The sequence below is a fragment of the Punica granatum genome, chromosome 8 (genome assembly GCF_007655135.1).
Source record: "Punica granatum isolate Tunisia-2019 chromosome 8, ASM765513v2, whole genome shotgun sequence".
Taxonomy (NCBI): domain Eukaryota; kingdom Viridiplantae; phylum Streptophyta; class Magnoliopsida; order Myrtales; family Lythraceae; genus Punica; species Punica granatum.
In genome coordinates, this window is record NC_045134.1 from 27,957,030 (window position 1) to 27,979,264 (window position 22,235).

A 22,235-nucleotide genomic window follows, 5' to 3' on the forward strand; every position below is an offset into this window, starting at 1 on the left:
AATGTATCTAATAAATCAGCATCGAACTTATTGAGAATCTTGAAATCGTACGACGCCATCACCCCATCTTTAGTGTCTCCCGTCTCCCCCTCTAGCATGTCACGGCTTTCAGGCATCATTATTCACCAATGTTTACAAGAAGAATCGATCTACGCAATTCAAACACGTGCATGAATGCAAAAACTTTTTCTTATAATTAATATAACTAGTCATGAATTGAAAACAGGCATTTTACATAGTTGATTTGGAGAGAGTTATAGAAAATTCTAATAACATAACAAGTCATAAAATACAAGTATATAAATCCTTCTCTCTATCTTTCATGTAAGTATGAAGCATAACTAATTATAAATTAAAGTTGCTTAAATGGATTTCAATCCTCCAATCCTAAAATTAAAAATAAATAGTATTCAAACTTCTTTAGTATATACTAGAAAGGAACCTGAGCGATGCCGCCGGCATCCAAAAAATGTTATCAATCAACAATATTTTCATATGATCGAAGAGTGAGGAATGATATTTCTAATCTTAGAAATTATAAACTATTAACAAATTAATATCGCGGGAAAAATTGATACAACGCTTTAAATTTGAAATTGTCTTAGAGTAATGAACATATAGACGTAGAGAAAAGGAAGAAGAAGAGAAACTTAATTAAACGATATGATAAGAAAAATATAAAAAGGTAAAAGGTTTTATGAAATATTAAAATAGTGATTATATAGTATCTATATATATATAGGAAGGAGAACTATATATATATATATAGATGTTAGAGTTTTTATTAATTTTATAAAATTTAAAAATGCATTAGGGACAAAAAAAACTGTTTGGGGGGCGGGTGGGGGGAAAAAGCAGCTTCAGTATAGTCTTTATCATTGACAGGAAAAAAAAAAAAGTCTTTTACCTTTTTAATTCACAGGGAGACCTTCACCCTTCTTTACTCTGGACTGGAATCCCTAGAATGCACAGGGATTATAGGTTTGTGTCGATAATGTGCCCCTTTATTAGATATTTATGATTTATATTTTATTATAAATCTACGAACTTCTCTTGTGATCTAAAAAAAATATCTTACTTATAAGAATTGAATTTTTTATAAGTCGAGAGTAAAATGTCATTGTATTATAAATTTTTGTTTTGACAATTGATTCCATGATGCACATGACTATTGACTAATTAAATATGCAAGTACAATTATACAAGTCGTTCATGCAACTGCCTTGACAGTGAGTACATGATCACTTACATGATTTCACGATAACTCGAATTTGCGGGTTTACTAAATCTGTGTGTTTGGTATTAGAGTTGAGTTGAGTTGAGTTTTGGTTTTAATTGGTTTGTAATAATTGTGTTGTTGAATTATGAGAAAAAGTGTGAAAAAGTAATGAATAGTTGAGATAAAGTAATGATTAAATAATGATTGTGTTAATGAATTGTGGAAAAAATAGTGAATATTGAGAGAATTTAGTATTAAAAATTAAATTGAATGGTCAAAAAATTAAAAAAATGGAAAAGTAATATGAAGATAAGTGGAGTTGAGTTGAGTTAAAAAAAAATTCTAAATCCAAACCTACATCATTCCGAAAATGATTCCGAATGAAAATGAAAAAATAATTAAATATTAAAAACAAGCATCATTTATTAATATTTAGAATTTTCATTTCATTGTAAGTTTATAGGCCTCTCTTATGATTGAAAAAAAAATTTACTTATAAGAATCGAATTATTTATAGGTCGGGAGTTAAATGTCAGTGTATTATAAATTCCTTTTTTGACAATTGATTCCCATGGTGCACAAGGCTATTGGCTAACTAACTATGCAGCTATAATTATAGACAGGGGCGGAGCCAGCATATCAGGGGGGGCAATTGCCCCTGAACTTTAAATGTTTTAAAATTTTATTTCAAAAGTATGTTTATTGTAACATTTTTGTCCCCCTGCCCCCCTGAACTTTGAATTTTTAAATTTTACCCCAAATTATATTTATTATAATATTTTTGCCCTCTCTCGACAGAAATCCTGGCTTCGCCCCTAATTATAAAAGTCGTGCATGCAGTTGTCTTTGACAGTGAGATCATAATCACATACATGGTTTCACGATAACTCGAATTTGGGTGTTTACCAAATAATATATTCTAAATCATTCAAAAAATGATACATAATGAAAATGAAAAAATAATTAAATATCAAGAACAAATTCCTGCCAAAAAAAAAGATTTAAGATAAAAATGGAAAAAAGGTTTAAAAGATTGAGGATTAAAATTCACTTTTTTTGTTCCTTCTTTTTGTGTTTTTCAGCAATGAAACCTTACTGGTGTTCATAAGTTGCTGTCTATCTATATATAAGACAATCATTTGGCTGTGTTTTGTACCCCTCTACCAAAGTCAACGAAGAAATTTAAAACAATATGTTGTCGGGCTTCGCCCCTTATTTCATCGAAAAAAAATATGTATTAGGGATGAGCCTAGTGGTGCCTATAGTATCAAAACTAAGAAAAAGGAATAATTGATTATTTTGAAGAACTCGAAAAATCATATAAAAACAACTTGATTGTAAACAGCTTGATTGTAATTTATAGGCATATTGAACGACTAAAACTAGAAAATAAATAATTTTATTTTAATTTGATATACATATCATTAAGGATCATACTTTAATATTCTATTGAAAACTCATATAAATTCAATCTACTTCTCGACGTAGCGATCTTGGATGTGAGTCGAGTGAGACTGAATCTCTGTATCTTATAATCTTCGTTCTTTAAAGTGGATTGTTCTCTGGCGCTACCCTTGGAGGTTTCTCCTTTCTCATTGAGAGGGGTTTTACCACGTATGTCGTTCATCTCTTGATTTCTCGATTTTTGTCCGCCTGTTCGTTAATCGCATCGAGATCACAACAATTGGTATCAGAGCTACGGTTAGTCAACAAGGATGTTGGGACCAAAGCCTGAGGTCGAGAAATTTGATCGAACAAATGATTTTGGACTATGGAGAGTTAAGATGAAGATGCTCTTAATCCGTAATGGACTTGAAGTGGCGATTGATGGAGAAGACAAGCTACCATCGGCTCTGAAACCGAATGATGAGAAGGCTACGTTGTCAAAGGCCTTCAGCATAATAATATTGAGCCTGACAGACAAGGTCCTGCAGGAGATCTGCGATTTGACCGCTTCAACGGAGGTATGGGAGAAATTGGAGACACTAAATGACAAAATCGTAGACGAATCGTATGTATCTGAAGCATACAACTAGCAATTATCAAAATTTGTTGTCAGCATATATACAGAATTACCAAGAATTAAAAATTTGCAAGTCTGCGCAACACTCGAACCGTACAACGACGTTAATAATTATTTTCAAAGACCAAGTTAAACAATATTATATACTTAAACAATATAATATACTGTCACTAACAACAACACCGAGGGACGTAGGGACGTGCCGGTGAAGCTAGTAAATATACAGCGGCTGGAAGAGAATACGAAGGCACCATATAAGTCGAATTCAAAAATCTTTAAGTCCATATTAAAGATTGACTCTTAAGAGCAAAAAATAAAAAAGAGAAAGATTCCTCATATTTTAAGTGTAAAAATGAATTTTTCCGTTTTTTTTTTGCTGGGTAATTTTTTTTGCCCTATAATTCCTCCTCGGATATTGAAAGATTTCTTGATAATTTTAAACAAATTCCTTTTAAAAAAACTCTTTCTTTTTTTCGGTTACAAGAGAAGGTATAGGTTTAATATAAAGAAATAAAAATTCTAATAACTAATAAAATAGCACAGATAATCCCACAAAATATCAAATTTGGAACTTTTTAGTTACCAAGAGTGAGATTGCGCCGCTGCGCTACAACCTCTTTTGAAAAAAACTCTTTGTTACATAGTTAAAATCTCGACGTTTTAAATCAAATCCAAACGGTACATTTCTGAAAATAATATTTCACTCTAACGTTCTTTTACTCTAAGTCACTGACAATCTCGTAGGAAAAGAGTGTCTCTCCCAATTACGCAACTTTGCACTTCTTAGTTTTATTGCATAATTTTTCCTCTTATTACATATGCAAAATTGTTTTATGTTTTTTAAGATGCTGCCACAATTTTTTCATAATACAATTGTTATAACTTATAATGATCAATATTTATTTCCTAAAATACCGAAACTAGTTGCCTTATGGAAAAAAATGATGTCCCTAAATTTAATTCAAACCGTACAAGCATAGCTGGAAAGAACTTATCATTCAAGAGAGTTAGAGATGGACCGAGGGAAGAGAGTTGTAGTTTATTCCTTAAAATTTTGATATTTTAAGAAAATTTACATATTTCTTTTTATATTTTTATTCCTTGTTTTTCCCCTAATTAAAAAAAAAAACTCCATCAAAGATTGTGTAGCGCGGTGGCACACATCGTCGCCTGATAACCAAGAGGTTCCAGTTTCGATACTCAGGTGAAACTACATGTGCACATTTATTAAATAGGTAAGCTTTCTATTTCATTTAAGTAAACCCATTAACCTCTCTTATAATTGAAAAAAAATATATGTATATATATATATATCCCCAGTGCTCCATCAAGGACTTCGCCCTCCTAAATCCATATCCAGGATCAGTCCTTGAAAAATGCTCGTACAGTCATTGCAGCCTAATCAAATAATTTATGTTCAAATGTATCTAATAAATCAGCATCGAACTTATTGAGAATCTTGAAATCGTACGACGCCATCACCCCATCTTTAGTGTCTCCCGTCTCCCCCTCTAGCATGTCACGGCTTTCAGGCATCATTATTCACCAATGTTTACAAGAAGAATCGATCTACGCAATTCAAACACGTGCATGAATGCAAAAACTTTTTCTTATAATTAATATAACTAGTCATGAATTGAAAACAGGCATTTTACATAGTTGATTTGGAGAGAGTTATAGAAAATTCTAATAACATAACAAGTCATAAAATACAAGTATATAAATCCTTCTCTCTATCTTTCATGTAAGTATGAAGCATAACTAATTATAAATTAAAGTTGCTTAAATGGATTTCAATCCTCCAATCCTAAAATTAAAAATAAATAGTATTCAAACTTCTTTAGTATATACTAGAAAGGAACCTGAGCGATGCCGCCGGCATTCAAAAAATGTTATCAATCAACAATATTTTCATATGATCGAAGAGTGAGGAATGATATTTCTAATCTTAGAAATTATAAACTATTAACAAATTAATATCGCGGGAAAAATTGATACAACGCTTTAAATTTGAAATTGTCTTAGAGTAATGAACATATAGACGTAGAGAAAAGGAAGAAGAAGAGAAACTTAATTAAACGATATGATAAGAAAAATATAAAAAGGTAAAGGTTTTATGAAATATTAAAATAGTGATTATATAGTATCTATATATAGGAAGGAGAACTATATATATATAGATGTTAGAGTTTTTATTAATTTTATAAAATTGAAAAATGCATTAGGGACAAAAAAACTGTTTGGGGGGCGGGTGGGGGGCAAATGCAGCTTCAGTATAGTCTTTATCATTGACAGGAAAAAAAAAAAAAGTCTTTGACCTTTTCAATTCACAGGGAGACCTTCACCCTTCTTTACTCTGGACTGGAATCCCTAGAATGCACAGGGATTATAGGTTTGTGTCGATATTGTGCCCCTTTATTAGATATTTATGATTTATATTTGATTATAAATCTACGAACTTCTCTTGTGATCTAAAAAAAACATCTTACTTATAAGAATTGAATTTTTTATAAGTCGAGAGTAAAATGTCATTGTATTATAAATTTTTCTTTTGACAATTGATTCCATGATGCACATGACTATTGACTAATTAAATATGCAAGTACAATTATACAAGTCGTTCATGCAACTGCCTTGACAGTGAGTACATGATCACTTACATGATTTCACGATAACTCGAATTTGCGGGTTTACTGAATCTGTGTGTTTGGTATTAGAGTTGAGTTGAGTTGAGTTTTGGTTTTAATTGGTTTGTAATAATTGTGTTGTTGAATTATGAGAAAAAGTGTGAAAAAGTAATGAATAGTTGAGATAAAGTAATGATTAAATAATGATTGTGTTAATGAATTGTGGAAAAAATAGTGAATATTGAGAGAATTTAGTATTAAAAATTAAATTGAATGGTTAAAAAATTAAAAAAATGGAAAAGTAATATGAAGATAAGTGGAGTTGAGTTGAGTTAAAAAAAAATTCTAAATCCAAACCTACATCATTCCGAAAATGATTCCGAATGAAAATGAAAAAATAATTAAATATTAAAAACAAGCATCATTTATTAAATATTTAGAATTTTCATTTCATTGTAAGTTTATAGGCCTCTCTTATGATTGAAAAAAAAAATTTACTTATAAGAATCGAATTATTTATAGGTCAGGAGTTAAATGTCAGTGTATTATAAATTCCTTTTTTGACAATTGATTCCCATGGTGCACAAGGCTATTGGCTAACTAACTATGCAGCTATAATTATAGACAGGGGCGGAGCCAGCATATCAGGGGGGGCAATTGCCCCTGAACTTTAAATGTTTTAAAATTTTATTTCAAAAGTATGTTTATTGTAACATTTTTGTCCCCCTTGCCCCCCTGAACTTTGAATTTTTAAAATTTACCCCAAAATTATATTTATTATAATATTTTTGCCCTCTCTCGACAGAAATCCTGGCTTCGCCCCTAATTATAAAAGTCGTGCATGCAGCTGTCTTTGACAGTGAGATCATAATCACATACATGGTTTCACGATAACTCGAATTTGGGTGTTTACCAAATAATATATTCTAAATCATTCAAAAAATGATACATAATGAAAATGAAAAAATAATTAAATATCAAGAACAAATTCCTTCCAAAAAAAAAAGATTTAAGATAAAAATGGAAAAAAGGTTTAAAAGATTGAGGATTAAAATTCACTTTTTTTGTTCCTTCTTTTTGTGTTTTTCAGCAATGAAACCTTACTGGTGTTCATACGTTTCTGTCTATCTATATTTTAGATATTCATTTGGCTGTGTTTTGTACCCCTCTACCAACGTCAACGAAGAAATTTAAAACAATATGTTCTATTGGGCTCCGCCTCTTATTTCATCGAAAAAAAAATATGTATTAGTGATGAGCCTAGTGGTGCCCATAGTATCAAAACTACGAAAAAATAATAATTGATTATTTTGAAGAACTCGAAAAATCATATAAAAACAACTTGATTGTAAAAGAAACAAAAACAGCTTGACTGTAATTTATAGGCATATTGAACGACTAAAACTAGAAAATAAATAATTTTATTTTAATTTGATATACATACCATTAAGGACCATACTTTACTCATATAAATTCAATCTACTTCTCGACGTAGCAATCTTTGGTGTGAGTCGAGTGAGATTGAATCTCTGTATCTTATAATCTTCGTTCTTTAAAGTGAATTGTTCTCTGGTGCTACCCCTGAAGGTTTCCCCTTTCTCGTTGAGTGGGATTTTACCACGTATACATTCATGTCTTGATTTCTCAATTTTTGTTCACTTATTCGTTAATCTCATTGAGATCACAACAGTTGGTATCATAGCTATGGTCGATCAACAAGGATGTTGGGCCCAAAGCTTGAGGTCAAGAAATTCAATGGAACAAATGATTTTGGACTGTGGAGAGTGAAGATGAAGATGCTCTTAATCCGTAATGGACTTGAAGGGGCGATTGATGAAGAAGACAAGCTACCATAGGCTCTGAAACCAGATGATGGGAAGGCCGCGATGTCAAAGGCCTTCAGCATGATAATATTGAGCCTAACAGACAAGCTCCTGCAGGAGATCTGCGATTTGACCTCTCCAATAGAAGTATGGGAGAAATTGGAGACACTATACATGACTAAATCGTAGACAAATCGTTCGTATCTGAAGCACATAACTAGTAATTATCAAAATCTGTTGTCAGCATATAAATTATCAAAAATTAAAAATTTGCAAGTCTGCTCAACGCCCGAGCCGCACAACTACGTTACTTATTCTTTTCAAAGACTAACTTAAACAATATAATATACTGTCACTAACAACGACACCGAGGAACGTGCCGATGAAGCTAGTAAATATACAGAGGCTGGAAGAGAATACCAATGCACCATATAAGTCGAATTCAAAAATCTTTACCTCCATATTAAAGATCGACTGTTAAGAGCACAAAAAATAAAAATAAAAAAGAGAGATTCCTCATATTTTAGGTGTAAAAATGAATTTTGCCGTATTTTTTTTTTGGGTAATTTCTTTTGCCGTATAATTCTTTCTCGAATATTAAAAGTTTCTTTGATAATTTCAAATAATTCCTGTTAAAATTTTTTTTTTTTCGATTACAAGAGAAGGCATAAATATAATACAAAGAAATAAAAAAACTTAATAACTATTAAAAGAGCACCTATAGTCCCACAAAATATTGTACTTGAAACATTTTAGTTACCAAGAGTGAATGTACGCCGCAACGCTGCAACCTCTTTTGAAAAAAACTCTTTGTTATATAGTTAAAATCTTAATGTTTCAAATCAGACCCAAACTGTAAATAATATGCCACTCTAATGTTCTTTTACTCTAAATCAAGTAAGTTGACAATTTCGTTCATGACTTATACAAATTGCATCAATTGAATCCCTGAAAAAAATATTGCATCAATTAGATTGTTGATCACATCAATTTAGAGTTTGGCCACTCCAATTTAGTCCTTACTCACATCAATTTTATCCTTAGTCACATCAAGTTCATCCAAATTGATGTGTATCACAAATGTCCTTATGTCTATATTTTTTATTTGGGCTTTTTTTATCATTTTTATAGAATTTTTGTTTCCATTTTTCATCAATATAATCCTTATACCCTTACATTAATATAGTCAGTATGATCGAAAAGCGAGAAATGATATCTGTAATATTGGAAATTATAAAATATTAACAAATTAATATCGCGTGAAAATTTGATATAATACTTTAAATTTGAAATTGTCTTAGTTTAATGAACATATAGACGTAGTGAAAAAAAAAAGAGAATTAATTAAATGATATGATAAGAAAAATATAGAAAAGGCAAAAGTTTATATGAAATATTAACATAGTGATTATATAGTATCAATTTTATAAAATTGAAAACGCCTGAGGGACAAAAAAGCTGTTTTGGGGGGCGGGTGGGAGGCAAATGCAGCTTCAGTAAGTCTTTATCATTGACACACGGGGGGGGGGGGGGGGGGGGGGGCGGTGAGTCTTTATCTTTTCAATTCACAAGGGGACCTTTACACTTCTTTACTCTGGACTGGAATCCCTAGAACTCCCGTCTAAAAGTCTTCTGGACAGAGTTTTGGAGCTGGCTGCCTCCGTGTAGAGCTGACCGGAGGCGCTGACTGCTTCCGTGTACCCAGAGGAGCTGACTGCCTTTGTGCTGGAGAATCTGTGGATGGCTCGCCTGATGGAGGGGTATTCCCCTTCATTGTTGATTTTTTCCTAACACATTTAGCTTTGAACCAGCCATTTTCTATATTTCTGCAAGAACATTCATCTTCATTAGGATCAAAGATAAGCAGTATATTGCATCTAATTTCAAAGAAATTAAACAAAATCGAGCAAAATCCATGAAAACTGAAACCAGTCGGTTTAAACCGAGCAAATTAAACCACCTACATATTCCCCACAACATTCACAAAACCAGTCAATGAAAACTGAAAAGAAAAAAGCAAAATTTAAACCAAAATCGAGCAAATCCATTCAATGCCCTCAGCAGAAATAGAACAAAGTACGGCCACAACAATACAATATCTCTATGCACTCAGCAGCTAAGGATAACAGTAAGAATAAACACAGCTGACAGGGAGATGCAAACCGATTAAATCTGGGGGACTTGCATTACTTCTAGAGAAAGAGAGAAGATGCACAGAGTACAGCATTTGCGTGATTACCATCTTTCCTTTTGTCTACTTATGAGCAAAAGGATTCAATCCTTGCTATATCATGAGAAAGTGAATGTCATTCACTGATGCTATCTAACAATATATATGTCTCATATAACACAAATAGCCTATGCCAGTGATGAACCAGAAGGCCCAGAACTACAAGATGAATGCTATAAGGCAGCAACATCACAAAACTACAACCATAATATGGAACATCAGCCTCAAACTGTAATAGCCAAAGTCCACACGCACCAATTGAAACTCATGTATATTCAAGAGACTGAAACAAAAGGCCTAACAATCCAAACAAAAACAACACAAGGCCAAAGGGCAGTACCTAATCCCAGACATAGCCTTCCAGAATCTCTTCCAAAACAAAATTTTCCACTATTAGTTCACAGTGGCAATACGAAGACAACCTTAAATTTCTAAAACCAGCCTCGAGAAACAACCAGCAGAACCAAGAATCTAAACAACTCTTCGGAAAACAAAGAAAAAAGATCAACACTTAATCAAAATAACTCTTTGGAAAACAAGAAAAAAGCTAAAAATAAATAAAAATAAAGCTTAGTCCTTCCACAGAACTTGGTGGGCTGGGAACTCAGCTCAACTATTTTCAAAAATCCAAACTTTAGATAAAAAGTATGAATCAAACACAGGAATCAGCTGCCAATGTGAAAAGCAGACAGAGAATTTAGACCTTGCCCTTTCATTCTCTTCTCCTTCTCATCCCATTCTCAGCTCAGCTCAACTATCCTCACCTACAACTTAAAAGCACTCAGCTCAACTATCCTAACCCTTTCATTCTCTTCTCCCTGTCTTCCCATTCTCCCCTCTCCCTTCACTCTCTCACACATACAACTTAAACCCATAAACCCTCTTTGTAATTTAGACCATAAAAGTTGCCCATTCTTTAGAATTCAGAGAATTTAGACCTTACCCTTTCATTCTCTTCTCCCTCTCATTCCATTCTCAGCTCAACTCAACTATCCTCACCTACAACTTAAAAGCACAGCTCAACTATCCTCACCCTTTCCGTGTGAGGGTGAGGGGGCAAGACAGCGAAACTTTCCGTGTTCAAATCCCAGCCCAACTATCCTCACCCTTTCCGTGTTCAAACTTTCCGTGAGGGGGCAAGACAGAGTTCAAACACCTTCAGAGCATATGAAAAGCAATCAATTCTCCAGCAATCAAACACAGAGTTCAGAGTGGGGGCAAGACAGCGAAACAAACCTCCGGGGAGTGACAGAGTTCCGAGTGGAAGAACTGCAAGAACTCCGGCTCCTGTCACCGAGCAGAAAGTGGGAGACTCGAACTCCGAGTGGAAGAATCCGAAGAAGACCGGGCTTGGGCGTATCGAGTGGCTCCGGGGATGGTGCAGAACCCGCTCCCTCTTCCTTCCTTTGCTTCTGCGGTCGATGTCGATTCTGATTAAGAGTTCGAAGGTTGGGTTGGGTTTGGGTTGTTTGGGGGCGGCGGAAATTTAAATTAGGGATTCAAGAAGGGTGCCATTGCGAAATATTTCGTACGAACGGGTTTTGAGACGGATTTTAAAACTTATCCGTCTATAATCCGCCTAAAAATAAATATATAAATTGAAATGATTTTTTTTTTGGTCATTCCAAACCCTGCACAAATTGCTTCAAAAAACAATCACAGAGGATATATATTAAAATCCATTACAAATTTAGCTTACAACTTAATAAACCAGCAAATGGGTTTTATAAGATCAACTCAGAATCACTTCCCGGACTTGATATTCTCCTTCATCGGGATATGCTACAACTCTTCTACTTCGCCTTCTTCATATTCATCAATTTCATCTTCATCATCACTGTCCACAATGAAGTCATCAATCGTCCTACTTGGTCTAGTTTCATCACTTCTCGTACGTGGAATCTCCACGTACTCGAAAGTGTCGTCCTCTTCAACAAGCTAAGGCTCAACGATGTCAGTGCCAGATACACGTACCCATGAGCGATCCTCATTTTGAAATGCCACTTCCAAGGAATCAGCTAGTTCGACATGCCCAATCGGTTTTGTGTGAATAACTGCCCACCAATTCCTTTTACCTTTGATGCTGCAACGTTATGGTATATAGTATACTTGTCGATACTTCTCTAGAATAATGAATGGATCGTCTGGTACCAACCCTTATGATTCACTTCAACAATACTATACTCAGGATATAATTTGTGGGTTCCATTGGGAGAGGATGAATCAAACCAATGGCACAAGAATAAAATCAACTTCTTTATAGGATATCCAGGATATTGTAATTCAACGACCCTTTCTAATATCCCATAATAGTCATGATGAGTTGCTCCTTCGTCGATATTCCCCTTAACCCGAACGCCACAATTATATGTCGTCTTATTCTTTGTACATTCATTTGTTTGGAACTTGAACCCATTGATGAAGTATGTTTCTCACGTTTTGACCTTCTTATTGGGAAGCCAGGACATGTACACCAAATCTAGGCCCTTTATAAGATTACTCCGATCTGCAACCTGTCACGGATATTTATTGATGTTGATATCAACCAAGAATAAATCGAATTGATATAACTTGCTTTCATGCATACTTCAGTTAGGGTCCTCATGACTAATAATATACTTACGTAACTCTTGAACCAGGTTGAAAATTCACTTGAAACTCGATCTACAAGGATTTTGATCGACGCCACAAAATAACTATTTCATAATGCAAGTAGGATAATTAATTAGCAATTGAGAGCGTAAAAAGAACTGACTATTTAACTTTAGTATAGATTTTATCTTACTCGATATATGGAGTAACCTTCTCATAGTTGATCAAAGCATGTCAGTGAGCAACATTCAAATCTTCATCACTCAACCACCTCTACCTATATTTTCCGGCTACTCGACCGGACTCGTTGAAAAACGAAGGGCTGACCGACATATTCAGTCCTCCATCGTCGTTTCGTGGCACTCTTGTTCTCGATGTAAGCACATCTGAGCCGAAATAATATGAGCAAAAATTCACCGTCTCTTTACAGACATATGCTTCACAAATGGAACCCTCCACTCTAGCTTTTTGCTTAATCGTTCTCTTAATCTTACCAAGATATTTGTTAGTGCAATTTAACAACAAAGTAGAATCCATTAGTAATAGAATAATTTATTTCATATGAGAACGGAACATCTTCTAAATCAGAGTATATATTATCTCTTAAATGGGTACATCCATTTATATTGGACTGGGCCTCCATTGTGAGCCTCATCTATCAAATGAATAGGTAGATACTCCATTACATCGAAGAAAGCAGGTGGAAAAATCCGTTCAAACTTGCACAGGATTACAAGGATATTCGCCTCCATTTTTGCCAAGTCGTCCAATTTTAGTGTCATGGAGCACAAATCTTTGAAAAACTTACTAATCTCGGCCAATGGCTTCCAAATGTGATTGGGCAACTCTTTAAAAGCGATTGGAAACAGCTATTCCATGAAAACATGAGAATCATGGCTCTTCCACCCACAAAAACTTCCTTTTAATATGTCAACACGTTGGGAAAGATTGGAAGAATAACCATCGAGCATTTGAAGTTTGTCACCCACTCACAAATAGCTCTCTTCTGATCTTGTGAGAATGTATATTTGGGCTTCGGCTTTCCTGCTCGATTATTAGGAAGATGCTCAAGATGTAGCTCAGGACGTCTGTTGTATAATTCCAAGTCCAAGAGAGTATTTTTGTTGTCCTTCGTCTTCCCCTTCACATCCATTACATTGTTGAAAATGTTATCAAAGAAGTTTTTCTCAATATGCATGACGTCGAGATTGTGACGCAGTTCATTCTTCTTCCAATAAGGAAGCCTCCAAAATATGCTCTGCTTGGTCCAATTGTGTCCATGATCGGTGACTTTCGGTGTATTTCGCACCAAATGTCACACCTCAAGTGGGCTCAGTTTTTCTGGGGGACCTTCCGATTCGATTGTTCTCTTCCTGAAATTGTTCCTATTAGTCCTGTATTCGTGACCCACCGATAGAAATCGACGATGATAATCAAACCAACTCTGCTTCCGACCATACTTTAGAGTGAATGCCTTACTCGACTCCATGCAAAGGGACATGCTAATATTCCGGCCGTGTTCCAACTCGACAATATACCATATGTTGGGAAGTCATTCACAGTCCATATCAACGCTACTCTCATTGTGAAACTCTTTCGTTTAGAGATATCATAATTCTCTTCGCCGCATTCCCACAAGAAATTAAGCTCCTCGATTAGCAATTCCAGATACACATCTATTTTGCCCTTTGGATTCTTGGGTCCAAGAATAATACAAGATAGGAACATATAAAACGTCGTCATGCACATTTTGGGCGACAAGTTGTAGGGGTGACAATAACGGGCCAACAAAAATAATGGCTTGCCAATTGACTAAAAGGGTTGAACCTATCTAAACAAGATCGAGCCTCATATTTCTGGGGTCTTTGGCAAACTCTGGCTATTCACTATCAAAATCCTTCCAAGCTTTTACATTGGAAGGATGAAATAGTACTTCGTCTTCTCTTCAGTTCTCGTAATGCCAACTCATGTGAGGTGTTGAACTCATTGAAGTGAAAAGTTGCTTCAACCTATGAGTGATTAGTAAGTAGTACATTGTCTTTGCAGCAAGCCGCCTCCCTACTTTCTTATAACGAGGTGAACTACAGAACCTACAATTGTCTGCCTTGGCATCGTCCTTAAAGTACAACTTGCATCCATTTTCACAACAGTCTATTCTATGCATGACTAACCCAAGTTTGGACACAATCTTCTTTGCCTCATAGTAGTCCTTTGGAATACTATGTTCTTTGGGTAATATTGAATCCAATATCTTGAAAAACTCATCAATTGTACCATTGGCCACATTGAAATCACTTTTAATGCTCATCACTCGCATAACAATAGTTAATGCATAATGATTCTTGCACCCAGCATACAATGGTTGGTTTTACTTGTTGAGCATATCATAGAATTCGTTGGCTTCAATATTAGGCTCCTCATAATTGTCAGTGTCTTCCTCAATGTCATTCTCCTCGTCTCCGAGAGTTGCATTGTCATTATGACCATCATCATACCCATATTTTTGTATAGAAACACCATATACCATTTCTTCAGCCTTTCGCAGTGCATCAAAACTAATATGTGGCATATGCACAAGTGCAATCTCTCCATAATCAGTCCAATACCAATAACTAAGTTTGAACCCATACTTTAATAAATGTTTCTTCTCATTTTCTTCAATATACATAGTACCTTTCCTTTTGTATTTGTCATGTGCACAAGGGCATATGATTGTATGCTCTCTCGCAAATAGAGGCAAGCCCTTTGCGTGTTGTATAAATGTGTTAACCCCCACTTCAAACTCCGGTTTAAGGCTCCCATGACTTGTATACGTCATCTCATATATTCATAACCTATGCAGAGGAATTTGATTGGCCATCTATATTTGATGACAAAATTATATATAATTAATCGTGTGTGATCCAAAAACTCAGTCCAAAGAAACCATATATTGTATCTACCAACAAGTATTAGAAGCTACATAGATATATTTGCAATGTTGTATTCCTAGGATTTCGTCAACTATACCACATACAAGCATAGAATTACGAGAAATGAGAAATACATATCGCATAAGATCGAAAGATGATAGGTAAAGATGAATGGAACTTAAAATCCCTCGAAGATCCCTTGTATACGAGTTGTCGAGGTGTAGGAAAAGGGGTGACTTTCGCTGCTGTGGAAGAAAGAAACAGAGCTGTTATATTTTTCCTAAGCTGCTCTCTGTACTATAATCTGCTTTGTCGAATTTTATGACTAACTACAAATGTATTTTATAGACAGAATATAGACGGAATTTATGTCTCAAACTTGAGACGGATCATATCCGTCTATAATCAGTCTATACTCCGTCTGTACAGTTTACAGACGAGATTTGAGATGGGATTTTGGAGGGATACATAACTTAGAGACGGCCTTTTCCATCTCAGCCTCCGTCCATAATATTTAGAGACGGACATTTCCATCTCAACACGCGCATTTAATAATTTCGTCTGTAATCACTTCTTAATCCGTCTCAATTATATACGGGTATTGTCTGCCTATAAATTCCCATCTGTAATTGGCAATTTTCTAGTTGTGTCTTCCTCTAGTATATTATGATTGCAATTTGAATGTGGACTTGCATTAACTATCCATGTGACGAGGGAACATCATTTATGGTGCTGAACTCAATCTATTAAATTGTCATTTAGAAAATTTTATTTGTAATATAAGGAATCGAAATTGATTGGAAGCACTTTATAATTGGGGCAAAATGATGTTCAAGCACTGTATTTGTCTTACATATAAAAGTATGAGGTATTTCTCTAATATTTCTTTCCATTTCACCCTTACTTAAATAATAGTATTACAAATTTGCCCATTTACATAATTAACAAAGCCAAATTAATAATTGAAATTATCGTACCTTTTGGTTAATGTCTGTTTTCTCATACAATACCAGTGAAACAACTTTTTAAGAGTCACTTGCATCCGCTAGGGCTAAATGAAATTCACACATCACTTAATTTTTTATTTTTATTAGAAAATTATCTCTTTTTAGTATAACAAAAAAAGCATATAAATGCTACGCCTGAAAACTAAAGAGAAAACTATAATTATTTAATAGTTAGATTAGTATAGATAAATCTAAAATATTATTTCATTTTTGATGAAATACTATTTTCTAGTCATGAAAGGATGTGATGTTAACCTAAAAGGATGCGACTATTCAAAGAGTTGTATATATTTCGGCTATTCATATCTTTCAATTTTCAAATAGACATATAAAAAATCATTTGAACTTCCTCTACCCTCTAAAACTCTTCTCTTAAATAGTTTATTAAAAAGTCTCAGAAGATTCTCGACATTGTTGCCTGAAGTTCTTAATGGTTGTGTTTTTATATCTCGAAAAGGTAATTCAATTGTTATAAGATTATCTATTCTTTTATAATTTGTAGATTTTTTTGTCTTAAATTAAAAAATATATATTTACATGTGATTCTCAAGTAACTGTTTATTTGTTGTTCTTCATTGATGTGACTCTTTTTATATTATATAAGTTTTTCTCTACATTTTGATAAATATATGATTGTCTTTTGTCTTTTTTTTAATAACTTTGTGTCTGTACTCTTGGTCATATTTTCATAGGAAGTAGGAAATTAAGGGGTGGGGGCCTTTGGTCGGCAGCCACACCACTGGCTGACGACCTCACCTTGAGCGGTGGTGATCTTCGACGAGACAATACTGGCCAGATCTGCCTTTATCTTTCGTTTTTTCGCATAAGTTTGTTCTTTATGTGTATATATATAATTGTTTTTTGTTTTTTAGAATTTACAAATTTTAGGTTTAACTTTTAAAGCTTAAAAGTATTCAAAATAATCAAAAGGCTTTATTTAAATATTAACAAATGTTATGTCACACCAAAGTAAACGTTTTGGCCAAAAAAGAAAATATTTAATGTTTTGACCTTTTTTTATACTTATCAAATGAAAATTGAGAATAAATTAAAATTATACGTGATACACACACAAAAGAATATTAGCAATAATTATTCATTATTTTAAAGGCAATTTTTTTTACAAATAATTAGATTTATTAGCAATTAGACGATTCTTTTTCTTATTTGCTTTTCTTTCATCGTCTTTAACAGTGTTCACTCTTTTCGCTCTTAATTATCATGATTTTGTTCATGCTTTTTGCTAGGGCTTTTTTATATCAATTAATCTATTGCTCATTTTTCTTTATGGGTGTTTTAAAATTTTTGTATGATCTATACAGCAAGAATATTAAATTACTAATTTACTTAAAATGAATAATTATTACAATTTCTTTTGGATTGAACATTAGAATTGAAATATTTTTTCTTCTTTCCTTCGATTAATTATTTCAAAAGTCAGAATAAATATATAATAGTTTGGTGATGTGCATTGTTAAAATATTATACCTTCACTTCGTATGTTAACCTTAATTTTTCAAAAATTTTTTTAAAGTAAATCGACTTAATTTTGGCAAACAAAGAAGCGAATTAATCATGTATAATTTTTTATACAATCAATTATGTTTTATTAAATAAAAAATTATCAATATAAATTAATGATGTTAAGTAATTCCATATTTATTGATTTGGCATTTTTAACCAACCAATAAAATAATTAAAGATGTTATGTAATTAATTATATATTTTTCATGAAATTTAAATTATATATATGTTTTCTTGCAATTTATGAGTATGCAACGCACGTATGGGTTCGCTAGTAATCTATTACCCTATAAAAAAAAAGGAGAATCTTCTTCGTGTGCATTCACGTCGTGTGTTTTCACATTTGAACATTGTTTGTGCCGCCTTTTTGCTTTTAAAGATTAGCATGTTTACACAGCCCTCCTGCTACCTGTTCACGCCTGACCAAATTAACTGCTCCCTCCTCCTTCTCCTTGCCCGCGCCCGCCAAATCCGCAAGCACCTAGCGGCCACCTCTCCCTGTGCCTTCTTTGTAATAGACTGGACAGATCGACAAGAGCAGAACAAGGAAGGAAGGCAATAGCACAGTAGCACGTTAAGAGAAGAAGAAGGGGAGAAGAAGACTTGGGGAAGAAGATGAACTCAGAAGAAGGCGGATGATATTACTTTTTCTCACATGATGATTGACGATACATGCTGCTCTTCACCCGCAGACATTCCCTTCTGACAAACTAACTTTGGATATTTAATAAAGAAAGTCCCTCAGTTCTTAACGTTCTTACTATTTCCCCTTGCATTTATTTAACAACCATTGGGCCTCATTACATAAGTTTGTTCCCTAACATTCTTGTTCCCTTCTTCATCCTCCCCTGCACGATTTTGACTTTGCGCTTCTGTTCTTCCCCCCCTATGCTCTTCCGCCTACCAATTCCACCCTCCCTCCGCTCTTGTTCCTTCGTCGCATACAGACGGTGCTGTTGCGATCCTTCCCCACCCAGATGCCTTGACATCTAGAATCAATTGGATTCATTCACAGGTTTGTGCTCGCCCATTATGGTTGAACCTATAGTTAGCGCTGGCCAATGCATTTTAAGGCTTTGCACCGCTTCAATGTTGCCACTGTGTCGTCTTTCTCCCATGCCTGCAGCGTGCTTGGTGCTAGAAGGACGTCATAACATGCTTCTTAATATGTTTCTATTCTTGTGCAACGATTCATGGTATCTAGGCAGAATTGATTGGATTCATTGTCTCATCCTATTTTTGATCGTTGTCTAATGCATATTAAGTCTTTGCACCACTTCTAAGGCCGCTAGTGCATCGTCCTTCTCCTATTCCGGCTGCATGCTAGGCAGAATGAATGCTGGAACCACATTTTAATATGCCACTTAATCTGTTTCCTCTGGAGTTTATTGTTCCTTATCTGATTTTAAATATCCCTTAATATCTTTTTGGCCTTGGAATTATTGAATATGTATAACCAGCATCTCTTTTTCTTATGCCCACCCGCGTGCTTGACTAGATGCCATTGCATTTCTAGAGATATGTACAGGATGGACCTGTGCAGCATTTCATAGTCTTTTTCCTCTTCTAATGAAACTCCCGCTACTTTGCCTCCGTTTACTCCTTGGGCACTTCAAAATGATCCAGTTGATATGGAGAAAGAGTAGCAACTTGATAAAGTAGTTGATCTTAAACTCTTGGGAGTATATCTTTCCTTTAGTTGATAAATTCCGATCCTTGATGTAGCATGCTAACTTATTTGCTCGTGCGAAGATAATATTGTGCAAAATTCCATAATGATAAGCATCACTTTTGTGCTTGATGCAACAGACACTTTTGATATCTTTAGTGGAATTGGGGAAAAGTGCATAGGGTTGTCTATACTTCTGGTCTCGAGAATAACAAAAATCTGCTATGAGTTAAGAAATTAGCTTTTATCTATGATGTGCAATGCAAAGTCAAGTCGTTTCAATTTTACGCTTTTAGATTTAAGAAAAATGCTCTATTGCATTTTTCCCAAGTTGATGTTTGACTCTCTCAACGTTGTAAATTCTGTCACTTTCTAGGGACCTGATTATTTCAATATCATACTAAATATGAATCAATACGATAATGGTGCCTTGGCTTTAGCTGGTATATTGGTTAATTAGAGGTTAATGGACCGGTTACTTACTTTAGCCAAAGGTCGCGGTATCTCGATGATATGCATAGTCTTCATTTAGTTTTCAAGTAATTTGAGAGGAACCCTGATCAACATTGCTTGAGTTGTAACTCTACATATTACTTGCAATCGTCTTAATTATTTGATAGGACGAGCTATTATGTGTTATCCATGACCAATTTTTTCCTTGCTGAAATGTTCTTTTTGATTGATTAACAATATTCAATTCTTCTTTATGGGGTTGTTCTAGGAGAAGACGAGATGGTCAATGCTAAGTTTTACTCACCACGTTATCTTGATTTAGACATTTTCTTTTTCTTGAAAGTCTGATTTGCTGGTTTTGGGAATTTCAGGGGCTTTGGATGTTTTTGAGAAGTGAAGGTTGGACCCTGAGTATGAGCCCAAAACACAACCTTTTAAAGAGGTAATATAATAATTAATGATTCAATAGCGAATCAGTTCATTTTATCTTAGATAGCTTTCTTGCTGTCCGTTTTATTCTTTAGCTAATATATACAAATAAAAGTTTCTAATTTCTTTATGTTCTGAGTACTACTAATAAAATATGAGATTTTTAAGTAATTGTTACTATTCTCTCTCTGACGGCAATTCTCCTAGCAAGTAAATGTTCAGGGAAGATGGCTTTGATGCTGGTATATCAACGAATCATGTAAAGCATTGTTAGATGCTTTATTCTAGCTTGACCATATGGGTCTGCAAATAATGATGGTCCTTATTAAAACTTTAATAATATGTTAAGTATTTTTTTAATTTGATATCGCATTATATATATATATATATATAGTTTTTTTAGGATTTGATTTATATGTTTGAAAAGTAATAAATAAGCCCATCTTAATAGGACCCTCGGCTTGAAAGGGCTCGTAAATCGGGACTGGTGCTCAGAGCACCTTCGGGGACAGCTGATAAAAGGCTGCTGAATACCTCAATGAAATTGGATGTAGCTTGGCAAGTATCATCTATTCCTGTTTCTATTTTTTCTGAAATCTTAATGATCAGTGTTCTCGGAGTATAACTAGAGGTTCATTACTTCGGACTTCGACGTTGAAGAAGACAGGAATAAGGCGCTTCTTTTGTTCCAATTCCAAGCATTCCTAGACAAGAAGAAACGTATCAGAAGGGCAGCAGAACCTGCTGGCATTCCTTGCATTGCTGCGAATTTGCTTAGTGTGCACATTTTGTTAATTATCTTTTCCATCCATCAGAACATAGGAATGCTGTGATCGTTTATGGAACTGGCGATGCAAAGGGTACAACATCTTCTGTTTAACATTAGGAAGATTTGTTATTTAGCTCGACTATGTTACCGCATTTGATTTTCAATCCAACTTTTGTTTTTTTTTCTTTCCACCAGTTGAGCTTAACTATGAAGAGATGTTGCCAGATACACGATCAAAGTGTCATGATTGAGACTCCACAGCTAACCGGGTCGTGATATTCTAGCTTCCAAAGAATATTTTGTCACAGAACGAATTGATATCACTATGGGAGAACAAGAGAGATCGAATTTTCGAGCGAACACAAGTTCCGGAGGAAGAAATAGTGAAGCTTTTTCTCAAATATAAGAGAACCCTAACCTATAGCCTCTTCTTCAATAGGAGTTATTTCTTCTTCACCCAGCAGATTCAAACACATTCCGACACATAAAAAAACTCGAGATGGGTAAAAATTGATACATTTCTTTGGTTCCTCCCCTTTGTTTTGCAGCCCTGCCAGATCTAGAGAACATATCGATGTCCATCATTCGTTTCGCGTTTACTAAGGGCGACCTAATATTCATATAATTTACCTTTACCCAAATATCATAACCAATCGTTGCCCCAAGACGTTGGTCTCTAACTAGAAAGGTAAATGCCTCAGCTAGAGGATGATGATCTTGAGGTTTCAGGCCTACACCCAGATATAAACTACATTTTCATCGATAAAATGCACTATATGTTGCTCGCCGGGAATGCTCCTGCTCTTACTTTTGCTAGATTTGCTTCACAGTGGGGTTCACCGATCAATTCTATGTAGTACGTACACCGTCACATGACTATGCAGGACTTGGATCTTCCATTTCAAATAACAGCAGCGAATGTGTAATAATATCACCTATCAGTTGGAATAATGCCGCT

General features: G+C 34.5%; 2 long non-coding RNA genes across 2 annotated transcripts; one reads left to right on the forward strand and one right to left on the reverse strand.

The window, feature by feature from the left end:
* Positions 1-9,479: 9,479 nt before the first annotated feature.
* Positions 9,480-11,670, reverse strand: LOC116187282. The gene is made up of 2 exons (XR_004152023.1): positions 11,159-11,670; positions 9,480-9,518 (listed from the first exon to the last, which is right to left on the reverse strand). It is a non-coding gene; the product is annotated as an uncharacterized LOC116187282 (long non-coding RNA).
* A 6,730-nt stretch (positions 11,671-18,400) lies between these two features.
* On the forward strand, positions 18,401-21,440 carry LOC116189250. The gene is made up of 3 exons (XR_004152364.1): positions 18,401-18,972; positions 20,451-20,521; positions 20,960-21,440. It is a non-coding gene; the product is annotated as an uncharacterized LOC116189250 (long non-coding RNA).
* The last annotated feature ends 795 nt before the right edge of the window (positions 21,441-22,235 follow it).